Source organism: Halyomorpha halys, unplaced genomic scaffold, assembly GCF_000696795.3.
Source record: "Halyomorpha halys isolate HHAL.00 unplaced genomic scaffold, Hhal_1.1 Scaffold1558.1, whole genome shotgun sequence".
NCBI classification, from domain to species: domain Eukaryota; kingdom Metazoa; phylum Arthropoda; class Insecta; order Hemiptera; family Pentatomidae; genus Halyomorpha; species Halyomorpha halys.
In genome coordinates this window covers 154,358-167,999 of record NW_027106959.1, presented here as the reverse complement: position 1 = coordinate 167,999, position 13,642 = coordinate 154,358, and the positions used below count along the sequence as shown (strand labels likewise).

Below are 13,642 nucleotides of genomic sequence, written 5' to 3'. Positions count from 1 at the left end.
CCAGGGAGCGTGAGTAATATATATTGTATTATTGTATCTAGCAACTGAAATCGAGAATTCGTCATGTTTATTTATAGTTTCAAGTCCAAAAAAGGAGGTATTCACTAGATCTAGTTTCATTTTATTCTCGACAGGAATTTATTTCGGAATTCACTGGTCAAGGAAGGTTTATGTGATATTTAATAACAAAATATATAAATATAATAATATAATATAATAATAATAAATAAATATATAATAAATATAAGTTAATTTAGTTTAAAACAAATATTCTTTATAATAAAGACAAATTCTGAATATAATTTAGATTAGTCTAGTTCTCAGGTACAGAAGCTCCATCATTCTTCATTAACATAATTGACTCCATAATATAATCTTACCACTTGGAGATGTAAAATGTATATTCACACTTTGCTAATCTATATGTAAATTATGTAAATGTAACAAGTGCTGTAATATCGATCGGCCTCTCAGTTTTCCGTGTTCTCATGAGTTATTTGTGCGTTCTCAAGAGTGTCATATAGGCCTCCGCTAATCTGCGGCTATAACTTTAGTACAGGAAGAAATAATGAACAAAGGATAGCATCGATAATTTATTATGTAATACAGATGAATTTTGCATTACCAGTAAGTGAAACCTTGCGAGAAGTGTAAGGTTTCCCACTGTGTGCTCCACTGCTGGCCTCACTATAGCTTCGACCATGAACGGAACAACTTCTGATATAACATATTGCAATTTTCTAATGAGGTCAAAGTCTTTTATTGCGAATAATCTTCAACGAGTTCGAAATTTAAAATTATTTTATGTTCTATTTATCTTCTTTCTATTATATTTGCCTCTATAGGATAACCCTATGCAAATAAAGCCTATCTGAAAGTAAACATTGTTAAATTTTTTCCATAACTAGGATAATTTTTTTTTTAAATCCAAATTATTAAACATAAACGACTAAAAACAATATAAATTGACCAGCAGTATGCTACAACAATATAAAATGGTAAAAAAAAAAAAATTAATCATGAGGAAACTAAAATTATCATTAAAATTAAAATCTGTACCACGGGTGCAGTACTTTGTCAGGAAGTATTGTTACTAGACCAGCGGTTGTGCAAGGAGGTAATTTGGTCAGAATCACGATAGACCGCCAGACTTTTACCCAATTAAGGGTACCCTAGGTTGTATGGACCCCAGAAGAGCTCCATAACACACATAGTTGACTAGTTTTCTGCCCAGCCGGATTCGTACACGGGTCCTTGGAGTTAGTAGCATCGTGTCTTACCACGGTGCCACTACGCTCCCAAAATTATTATTAAGGGGTATAATAATATTTAATAATAAATATTAAATTATTAAAACTATTACAAATTAAATAAATATATAGCTAAAGTCATTTTATAAAAATAATTTAATTGTTATGTGGCCATATTATAGAAGTATTTTCCAATAAAATTTTCCAAATAAGTTTCTGTGTTTTGAAATCCCAGAAATGGAACAATACTACTTGATAATACCATTAGTCGTTTGTGGTTTCAATTTATCAACCCCATTGACATTTTCCATTAGTTAGAAAAATCTTGTTCTGAATCACAGTCAATCCCTCAGATTTATTGGGTATTTAAACAATATATTATAAATGTGTTTCATTTGTTTTTACGTTACTCATACAAGATTTTAGGCAATTTATACGGATTAATTTTGTTGATCGTATTCTAACACGTCAATAAAATAGTTTATTTGAAACTTGCTGGAATTGACAAATAATAATAATAAAGAACATTCTTTATTTATCCTGGAACTAGTCCCTTTAGAATAATATTGCCGGCGTCGAAAAGAGGCATTAATGCCTTAGAGTATTATAATATAAAAATAAAACAATAAAATGAACTTATAGTACATCATGAAACATAACTAAAATAATAAATTTGAGAAGAAAAACAACATTTAACAGAATAAGTAAAATAAAAAAAGAAAAGATACTAGATAAAACAAAACCACACATCATCTCATAAATCGTAGATTCTAATAATATAAATGAAAAAGAATCAAACACAAATGAGCTAAAAATAATTATCAAAAAGGAACTATCATGGTTTATAATATTATATATGGTAATATAATATTTACAAGTATAAAATAAAATCTAAAACATTAAAGGTAGAATTAGAAAATTAATAATAAATAAATGAGAAGGCAAAACATTAAAAAAAAAATCCTTTAACAAATCATAAATCTGATGGTTTATTCTCATAATAATAAAATAAATATTCTACTGATTCTACTGATATTAAAAGATCCAATAATGCTTATGTTTCATTTTATAATGTTTCTATCAATTTACGATTTTGATTGAAGCTTTTAATTATAATTCTTCGGGACGTTCATGGACAGTTGGTGATTAAAGATTCAGCATTAGAAGATTGGAAGGGTATTAGAGCAACGAATGAAGGAGGGAATAGAATTTCATAGGGAAGAAGAACGGATAAGAAGAAATCTGACGACTTAAGTGTTCACTGAAATTTGAAAACTGTTGAAGTTTAATACCGTTTAGGTGACATTTATATTGGGTAAAAATTCTGATTGTATTGGCTTTTAATCTGATCAGGCCAATTTCAAAAATAAAATCTCTATCTTCAATTTTTTCCATGACATTTTTTAATTAAGAACACCGTTTGTTTCAATGTTGAGTGTGGAGTCTTTATCTCGTAACTTTAGGGAACTAATTAAATTAACCAAGTGAGTGTATATTTGATCATGTTATATGCAATATGAGGAGACGACACCGGATATTGGTAATAAAAAAAAAGTTTTCCAAAAATTCAGAATTTTTAATTTTTTTTTTTTTAAATTGAACGTATGTAAGTTTTAAAGGAAAGGGCGCGATAAACATTTTTCACCTTGAAACATTTTTGTTGATCTACTTTACTGGAGGCTTTTAGTTTTTTAAAATAATTTATTACGCATTTAAATTCGTTCAATACAATCAGAAATATTAATTTCCTACTAGGCTTTAAAAAAAAAAAGAAACAAACAAATGGTATACGAGAACCTTTAAATTCAAACAGAGTAAAAACATAAATATATAAAATAAAACTGTACCACTACAATCCATGAAGAGCCAGGTGCAGGAAGTACTATTACTGAACCTTCGGTTGTGCAAGCAGGTGATTTGGTCAGAATATAAAATATTTTTTATATTTTTTTATTTTTTTTTATTAGCCATTTTTCAATTTAATAAATATATGAAACTATATAATTAAAAAAAATCTTAAAAACTTTACTAGTGAAAGGCAGTGTCAGGTTATAAAAACACAGGTGACACTACAATTCTTTCTTTAAGTGCTGGCAATTGAGTCCTCTAAATCAAAAGTGGGTTGGAAATGTTGAAAAGAGTAAAAATACATTGAAACCTTTGGGGGACATTTTTTTGTATTTATTAATTTGTAAGAATAACATTTCAAACACTTCTGATTATAGTTTTTGAAACTAAAGAATATGACGATTTAAAAAGATATAGGATAATTTGCTTACAAGATCTGAGAGACAAGCTCCTAAAAGTATCAAATCTGAATCAGAACACCGAGAGGGAAGTAAATTACACGCTTTAAAAATTTCCATCGTACAAAAAAATAAACAAACAGCTTAAGATAAATGAGAAAATACAAAAAAATGTTATCTACCAAATTAATTTTTTTTTAATTTTAGAATTAATAGATTTTTTATAATCTTGAAATTGTACACCCGATTTGACAAAAGCTATTTGAAAATAGCTTATTCCCTTGATACTAATTACGATGTGGCTGTAAATAACGTAACATCAAAATAATTTTATAATTATTGTACCGAATTTTATTAAGTTCACTATGAATTAAATCTAAAATTCTGAATTACGTAATTATAATCAAACCATATGCAGTTGCGTGGATATACCATAAGTTATTATTATCATACACAAATTACATATTCTAAATCTCTTCTGTTGGCTAGTTCAATTTCTTTCTAATTCTCCCAGTTCCCCGGTGAACCAACGTATGGACAAAAAATTCAATACCCAAGGAATATAATGAAGACTGCCAATTAGGCTGCTAAATTACTGTTTTTTAAAAATATGTCTATAATAATAATAAATGTTTAGCGAACCTGAAAGCTCGGTGCCGATACTACCAAACTTTCTCTTCATACATCTGTCAAGTGTCCTCCCTCCAAATCCATATCTACTAAATCAGTCTTAACGCATCCTCCCATCTACGTTTCGGTCTACCCCTCAGACATTTACCCTTCAGTTCAGTGTTTATTAACATTTTATGGTTCCGATCATTACTAAGTCCCACAGCCTTACATGCTTTATTTTATTTTATTCGCTACAATATTATAACTTTGAATTATATTATACAGGTGCAATTTCCTCATTTCAGCATTGTGTAACATTCTAAATTCTACGATTAAATCATTTATTTTAATAATTTAAATAATAGGAAGGATAACAGTATTGTTAATTCAAACTTTTACATTTTAGGACAGAATGCGGGAGCTGAGCAATTTCTAAATATAAAAATAACAAATATTTCCCACCTTTTACCTCGTTTTTCCTCATCAATTTGGTTTTTCTAGTTGCCAAAGAACCTTAATACTTAAAGCTATCTTCCTGTGCAATGTAATTGTATTATAAAGGTTAAAATTTATTTTAATAGAATATCGCTGATCGTTTTTATGAATGTGTTACCATCATTAATATTAAACAGTCCAACATAACTCCTCAGTATGTTCCATTCTTCCAATACGAAGATCTGAGCCGGTGAACTGTTTTCATTGAAAATATAGTTTGTAACAGAATCAAACGAATAGAGAATAATAAGATGGAATTTATTACCATACTTTACATAAGATCTATATTCTTAAATTAATGTATTCATTTTTTTTTTAAATAAATAAAATACAGCAGATACCTCGGCCTAGAGAAAACCTCAGTACGTTCCCATATCAATTGAGATTAGGTACAAGGTTCCCTCAGTTCGGTTATTTTTTGTTGAGCGTACTGATGTCCCCGTTCAGGTAAGGTTATCGCATAACACTTTTCAATGTCGACTTGTTTAATTGATATTATTTATTACTTTTGTACATGACCCATCTCTTTGTATCCCGAGAGTAAAGTCTTTTTTGCCGGACGTACGTAACCCAATTAAGCTGCCACTCTACTATTGATCAGTTCAGGCCCATTCCTGCTTTAAGTTAATCTGACTTTTTTGCTTTTGCTATTCCAACAAAAATCTCTCCCCTGAGCAAACCCCGGTATTTTTAATAAATAAATAATTATTCTTATAATAAAATGAGATGTAAATAGTTATGATTTTAAGCAGCTTTATCAATAAAATATGACTGTGATGGTATTCAAGTGTGTTTGTACAGTATTTAAAATGGCATTTTCATTTCAAAATCAGTATATAGCACTGATTAGATAAATTATATCTGGACCTCTTCATTATGTTTCTTGCATGTTGATAATATACAGAGCATGTTCTATACGTATTCTGGTTCAAGTATGTTGGAGGTATTCAGGACTACACCGACACTTCCTTAAAATCTGGATTTTTGTATTTAATTTTTTGGGGTATAGCTATGAACTTTTTCCAGTACTTTTCCAGCTCTTATAAGCGTGGGTTTTTCTTTGCATTGTGTTCTGTATTAAGGCTCCTTAAAGGAAATTAAATTATAAATGCCGATGCTAATATGTAAAAATATAGATCCGGCTATAATTCCGGAATTAAATATTCTTTTTCAGATAAATTTTTATTTTTTCAAAAGAAAGCCTGATTTCAAACCCCCCTCCTCTTGAATAAACTTTTTAGATAATATTCATTCATTCGTTGTGACAATCAACTGGACCTATTCTTCGAAAAGATTACGAGGCTGGAAGTATATTTATATAATTTATTTACTTCAATCTTTGGAAAAGACAGGATATACCATTATAGTCATTGACCGATGGACTTACGACTTTGAGAGGGATCGATCCATCATCACGGAAGATGGAGTTGTTCTTTGAGGAGCCACAATCCAACCAATAAGTTGGAGGAGCCACAATCCAACACAATCAACAATAAACAGGAAGCAAATAGAAAGTATTTACTTTTATAGATCAATCGAGTAAATAAATTTAATAGCAATACTTATAATCCTATTGGTAGGATGTCTACTTTCACGAACCTTAAATATATATATAAAATAATAATGAAGAAGAAATGTTGACCGATTAATACTTTTTTTTTTAATTTATTTATTGATATTTACAGCTGTACATAAAATACATAATGTAAATTTGAGGAAATCATAATGGTATGGTACAAGGATTTAGAGAAACTACCCATTGGTAGCACTCTAAAAACATTTTTACAATATAAGGTCTCGAGGCCATCATCTAATTAATTTTTAAAACACTTAAAGATTTGTTTGGATTTTTTTTTATAAAAAGCTATACATCTATAAAATCAGGTACAACATGTAGTATGTCTACATGTACTAGTGAGTATGTCACAGCAGCTTATTACTTATCGGTCTACGTCTCATCTTCAGAACTAAAACCACGAAATTCAGGATAGAGGTAGTACATCCCACTTCAACAGGCTCTTCCTTCTTTTCATTTAATTTATTTTGAACTGTTTTGGGGGAATGTACCCTTTCTGTTTGGTCAGTCTTCATCAGGCTAGAATGACGGGATGAATCGTTGAGCTGTCAATTTCATACTATTATCAATTCAATTTCATGCTATTATCAATTCAATGTGATACTTCTATCAGTTAATTTTCATACTATTATCAATTCAATCTTATACTATTATCGACTATATCCCATTATACTAGAATTGGTTTAGGCCTTTCATGTAGTGATAATTAGCATCGAGACTATTACGAGATTCAGATAAAAACCTTATCAACGTATGAATAAATCTTTGGCTCTAGAAATATGATCTGGTAATATGAAACATGGAAATGGAGTTTTGAAGTTGAAAGGAATGAATAATGAATGTGATTAGTTCAGATTCAAAATAAACTAATAGAATTGCATGGAAAACAGCGCTCAATCCCAGCGGTCTCAATTTCCTCTCATTTCAGTTTGGAAAACGATTTAATTCTGGAACGACCAAAAATCGCAAAAAATATTGGATACTCTAAAAAAAAAAACTTCTAAACCACCAATTCAACTCGCCTACAATTTTCAATCCTCAAATTTAATTTCAAATGGCAATTTCGATTTAATAGCTGGGCAAAACATTTGGAAACGAGTAAATTTGAATTTAAATTCATCAGCACTCCACTTCAAATGACCCTTCCTCCTAAAGCATTTCATCCTTCAGAAATATCCAACATCATTCGTAAGTTACCTTCCCGCAAAGCTCCCGGTTATGACCTAATTACATCCCATATTCTAAAACATCTTCCTCGAAAATCTGTTCTATTCCTCACCTACATCTACAATGCTGTACTCAAATCCACATATTTTCCTGACCGTTGGAAATTATCCATAACCAAAATGATTCCCAAACCTCAAAAGCCTCCAGAATACCCATCCTCCTACCGTCCTATCTCTCTATTACCTATCATGGGCAAAATCCTTGAGAAACTCATCTTGAAATGCCTGTATCCCATCCTTGATTCCAACCACATAATCCCAGATCACCACTTTGGTTTCCGAACATCACACTCCACTATCCAGCAATGCCATCGTGTGTGATTGATGTTGTCTCGTCTTCATTAGAGCGCGGAATGTACTGCTCGGGAGTCTTTCTTAATGTAGAACAGACTTTTGATCGAGTCTGGCACCCAGGACTACTATACAAGATTCGTAAATTCCTACCCCATACTTACTTACTCTTACTTACTTATTTACTCTTATCTCCCCGAAAGATTATTTCAAGTAAATTACAACGGCGCTTATTCACCCCTATTCCGTCAGTTTACTGGTGTATCTCGAGGTAGTATCCTTGGTCCTATCCTTTATACAGTTTTCACAGCTGACATCCCAACACATCCTAACAATATCCTCACCACGTATGCCGATGACACATGCCTATCGTCAGTGAACAATGATCCTTACATTGTATCCCAAACCCTACAACCCCTCACACCACCTTTGAAGAATGGTGCCAAAATTGGAGGATTAAAATTAATTCCAATAAATCCCACCAAATCACATTTACCCTTCGTCGTAAACATTCTTCTTGCCCCACAGTATCTTTTAATAATACCCCATTTATTCCTGTCGAACAGATCCGTTACTTAGGACTACATCTCAACAAACGACTGACATGGAATCCTCATACAAGACTGAAAAGACAGGAAACTGCTCGTCGATTTCGACTATTACAACATTTATTAGACAAACGGTCTAAATTGCCAATCCATTACAAAAGACTGATCTACATGACTATTATAAGGCCTATCTGGACATATGGAGTTGAGGTTTGGGGCTCCATAAACCATCAAATTCCTCCTGAATCCAATCCTTACAGTCCAAAATCCTCAATGCTCCTTACTTTGTCACAAATCAAGTCATCCATCATGACCTCAATGTCCCATATGTTGCCGATTTGGCCAAAACCAGATACCATTCCTTCCATGATAAACTTCCCAACCACACAAATCCACTCGTTTCTAACCTTGCTTCTCCTTTATTTCCTAACAATCCTCCTAGGCGTCTGAAAAGAAGATGGCCACGAGATCTTCTCCTCTAGAAATGTTATTGGAGTTTTATCAATGGGTAGATTCTCCACATGTTTGTATCATGTCACTATGTCACCTACAGCAAATTTACTTGTTGTATATATTTTTATACAGTTGTAAATAACAATAAATAAATTATTAAAAAAAAAAAAAATCATCAGCACTTTGATGTTATTATTCAGCTAAGAAACCACCTTATTCCAAGAATTTTAACTTATTTAATCCAAAGTGAGACGCAGGAGATGCCCAATAATAGTGAAGGAAGGAGGATGAATATACATATATATTTTATTTCTACTCATGAAAAACATATCAGACCCATTTCTAATGACTTTCCACACAGCCATTCCAGGAAAATGCGACTAACATCATTAATCTTGTTCTATGTAGTAGCAATAATCTTTATTTTTTTTTTAAGTTACTAAACACGTAATGAACAAAATAACCTTAAATTAGTGTAGTGCAGTTTAATTCTTTACAGACATTTTCAAGGAAGGGGTTTAAAATATAAATCAATTTGTAAATGGGTATAAAATTTCACTTAAATGACTATCTTTTTTTTACACATTGTTTTTCTTTTACTTTCTATTTTATTTGTGAAATAACGTTTCATACTTTATTTTCTAATTCGCTTGTTTTAATTGGCAAACAAATATGCGCAAACTGTGTGCACACACTAGTCTTTGGTTTGGTCCCATTTCCCTAAATTCCACAAAGCTAACTTTTGTACTTTTTAAGATCTATAACATGATATTAATACTACTTTCTTTGTAATTATGAAATCATACTACGCCTCATTATACCAATTTCCTTCCCAAGATTTTCAAGTGTATATGAAACATACTACATATTTACCTATTGTATTATTTTGTACAGTTGCAAATTACATTAAATAAATAATTTTTAAAAAAATAATATGAATTTAGATAAGCAAAAATACGATATACCTTAAAAAATATATTTGAAACTGAATAAATACATATATAATTCTTATGAAAAATTTCTTGCTTAGTAGAAACTTAAAACTTACGCAGGCAATAAAAATTCGCACACCACACGTTTTCAACATTTTTTTATATATTTAGTCCGTTTGCATTAATAACCTCTTGTGAACGTCTAGGCCTTGAGTGAAATAGGTTTTTAACTAAATCTGGATTGATTTGTTCCCATTCTTGTACTGAAAGATTCTTGAGTCTGTGGTGTTTTCGAACATTTCGGTCAAACATGCGACATACATTTTCAATTATAATTAAATCTAGTGATTGCGGAGATGTATTCAGTTGTTGACGAACATTAAACCATTACATTTCCACCTCCATGTTTCACAGTAACTGTAACGTTCTTCAGTTCCTCATTTTTCCTTCGCCAAATGGTGTTTCGTCCAGTAAAACCAAAGAAATTAAACATATTCTCATCAGAGAACAGCATATTTTCCCCAAAACTGATAGGCTTGTTGATGTAGTATCTTTCTAAAGTCTTTTTCTGCTATTGGTTTTACTAATATAAGGTTTTTTTCTCGCGGCTATGCCAAAAAGATCTTTTTTTTAAATTAATATAAGGCAATCCACAGTGAAAGTAAAGTTTGCTAGTAATCTAAAGGTGACCAACCTATTCTAGCCATGGTGGAGGAGCATGTTTTTCATTTCGTGGGACCGCTAGTTTATGAAAAAAGTCAACGCCCCAGGCCGGTTCGAACCGGCGCCTCCCGCAGATCTCAAACTGATAAACCTGCGTATAACCATCTGAGCTACGGACCGCCCGATCTTTAGATATTTCCTTTTTTTCTATTCCCGATTTTTAGATTTAGAACACTCCTTACCGTTCTCTTACTTACAAACACCCCAGAAGTTGATTCGACCATAGTAGCTAGCGCACGCATCTGCACTTATGGCTGTATTAAGCGCTTCAGTTTTGATTTTTCTATTAATTCTTTCATGTAGCCTCCTTCGGTAAACTCAAATAAATTGGTTTAATATTTCAATTCATTATATAAAGAAAAGACAAGGTGTGCAAATGCTTTCCCCCTCCACTTTATATTAAAATAACGTTGATGGAATTTATGCCGTTTAAAATCATTTACTAATATCCAAAGTTTGCCCTCTCTTATTGACTAATTATAGTTCATTAATCATAGACAGGATAATCTTAACATCGCATTTCATTTAGATTTATTATCTTAAAAATTTAACTTTGATTAATGGCAAATTAAATTATTTTTGAAGCAATTAATTAAACCATTGTATTTTAAATAAAGTAATATATGCCATTAAAATAAAATATTGATTAAATTTTTTAGTCAATATGATATTGACTAATTATAGTACATCAATCAAATGTTCATAGACGGCATACTTTCACATCGCATGTCATTTATTTTTATTAACTAATTGACTTGTTGAAACAAAATCACTGAAGAAGATTAATAATTGATAAATGTGTTGTAAATCGTCGCTATTTGGACTCTGATAACCCACTTACGGTTAATAAATGATTTAAGACTAATACCACGGTATATATTCATAGTAAAGTGTTATAGGGTATTGTCCGCAAAAGGATGCAGTAAACGTAAAGGAACCAAATGACCGACTTTATTTTTCAAAGAGACCCTGATAAATAGATATAATTAAAAAAAAAGTTATACAAAATGACGGGAATGAAAAACAATAGGAAATTGCCTCTTCCCGTAATTTTCGCCCTTTCATTAGCTAAGCACCACCCCCTTTTATTATCATTTTCTTAATTTCACTTCTTTATTCCAACCTGTCAAAAAAGAAAAAAAGAAAAGGACACTGACAAATAGTGATGCTAATCGAGAACGCAATATAAACAATTTTTAGGATTATGAATTATTTTTGATCAGTCAATACAACATGAAATAAAAAAAAAAAAGGATTAAGTTTTATTTATTTTGAAGCCGTCGATTTTTCCTTAATCATGTGAGTAAATACTTATATTATATTAAATAACTTAAAATAAAAATATTCCAAAAATTCATATATGAATAAGGAAGAGCAAAATAATTCAAAAGTAATGATAAACGCTCTACAAACAATGGTGATGTATTGAAACAGGAAGAAAAAAAAAATTAACATTGCTATATAAAATAAACAAGTGCGGTAAGGGCTGAATATAACTAAAAAATAATGTTATAGTTTAAAATTACTAAAATTAAAATAAAAAAGATTAAATGTTTTTTAAATAATATTACTAATTATTTTAATACTCGTTCGTTTATATTAATTTTAGTTTTTTTTCTTTTAATTTATTTTAGACCAATACGGAAATGCTTAATTTCGCAATGCTGCCTAAATATTGCGTTGCTATAACATATAGCGTACCCATCAATCCATGACTGGACATATATACACTATAATATTATTAATAATGATACAAAAACAGTTTTTTTTCTCCTACATTTTCATTTTTCATACAATATTCATCTATGAACTAAATATAATATTTTTCAAATATATTCTTTTAAAACAATTTTATTTCATTTGTTCTTATGTATATTTACTTTCTCCCTTCTTCTTCTCGCACATTCTTTCAATATGCTATTCTCTCTATTCCAATCTCTCGTACCTCCCCTCTCCAGCGATCTACAACACACGTGATCGATTACACAAATTATCAATAAATAGCAGTGTAGAAATAAAAACAAGTTTTCACAGCAGTAGAACAGTTTGAAAAAAAAATACATAAGTTAAAAAAACTAATTCATAAATTTAAAAAAGCATGTAGATAATTTAAAAGAAACGAATAAGTTAGTTAAAACAAATGAAATAAGTTAACAAGCTATACAAAAAAATTAATAATATCAGAGCTAATTCCCATGCAGGTGATGTATGATGTCCAGGAAGTCCAAAATATCATAATATTTGATAAGGTTTGAATAATAATAACTTCAAAACAATTTTAAGACACATTAAACACATACATGACAGAAAAAGGGAACGGTCGATGGTCATTAAATTCTTAAATATCATCAATTATGGGGTAATAATGAAAGTAGCGTTTGGATATGATCTACTTCACATCTTTATCAGTTTATATCTTCTTGTTTTTTCTAAAAGCAATCACTCTCTGTATAGGTAAACAACTTAAATAATAAAATCGAAGCTTACAAATAGGAAGATTACGCCCTACTTTTCCCGATTGAAAGGAGAAGAAAACCATTCCTCACCTCATAATTTCTGTCAGAATTCCATAAATTATGCTTGTCAAAATGCCACATCTTGAATTTTTACATTCTCTCAATCGCGTGATATAAGGCCCTGCTAATTTGTAAGTTAGCTGTTATTCCGATTAATTAAAACAAACCCTACCAAGTATATAAATCATTATGGCTTCCTCACCATTTCTACTTGATAGTTAGGTATGTTGTCACTCATATGTAAAGGATTAAGATTAAATTTTATTTTTATTTGTCGTTTGAGAATAAAATCTACATTTTACACATACACATACAGCGGTGTTTGAAGAATCCTCGTTCTTTTTCAAATAGTGAAAAGAAAAGTGGATAATGTTTAATCTGGACCGTGAACACTAATCCCTCACTTCCCTCCGAACCAACATGGACAATTTTTTTTTGGAGATGTAGGTGTACCAATAAAAATACGTCAGTGACAGGACCTGATCTTATCCAAAAACATCTCCATCGGATAGGCATCGCTGACTCACCGATATGCCGTCTATGCAACATAAGTAACATGGATAGGAACCATATTTTAACGTGTATCGGCCTAAAGAATATAGAACTAAAGTAAACCAACTCAAGGCAAAAGTGAACTTGTATTGGGCTGCAAGAGAGAAAATGGCTTATTTCCTGTGGCATAGGAAAAAAGACATAACTAGAACGTATAAGTCTGATTATGTTCACTTATCTATTCTTTTGTTTGTATATATTTTAAGAGTTTTTTTTAATTTT

General features: G+C 30.7%; 1 protein-coding gene across 3 annotated transcripts in view; it reads left to right on the top strand.

Annotated features, from left to right (window-relative positions):
• eag (ether a go-go) overlaps positions 1 to 13,642 on the top strand; it is a 160,332-nt gene that overhangs the window by 103,002 nt on the left and 43,688 nt on the right. The gene's annotated exons all lie outside the window — the stretch shown is intronic.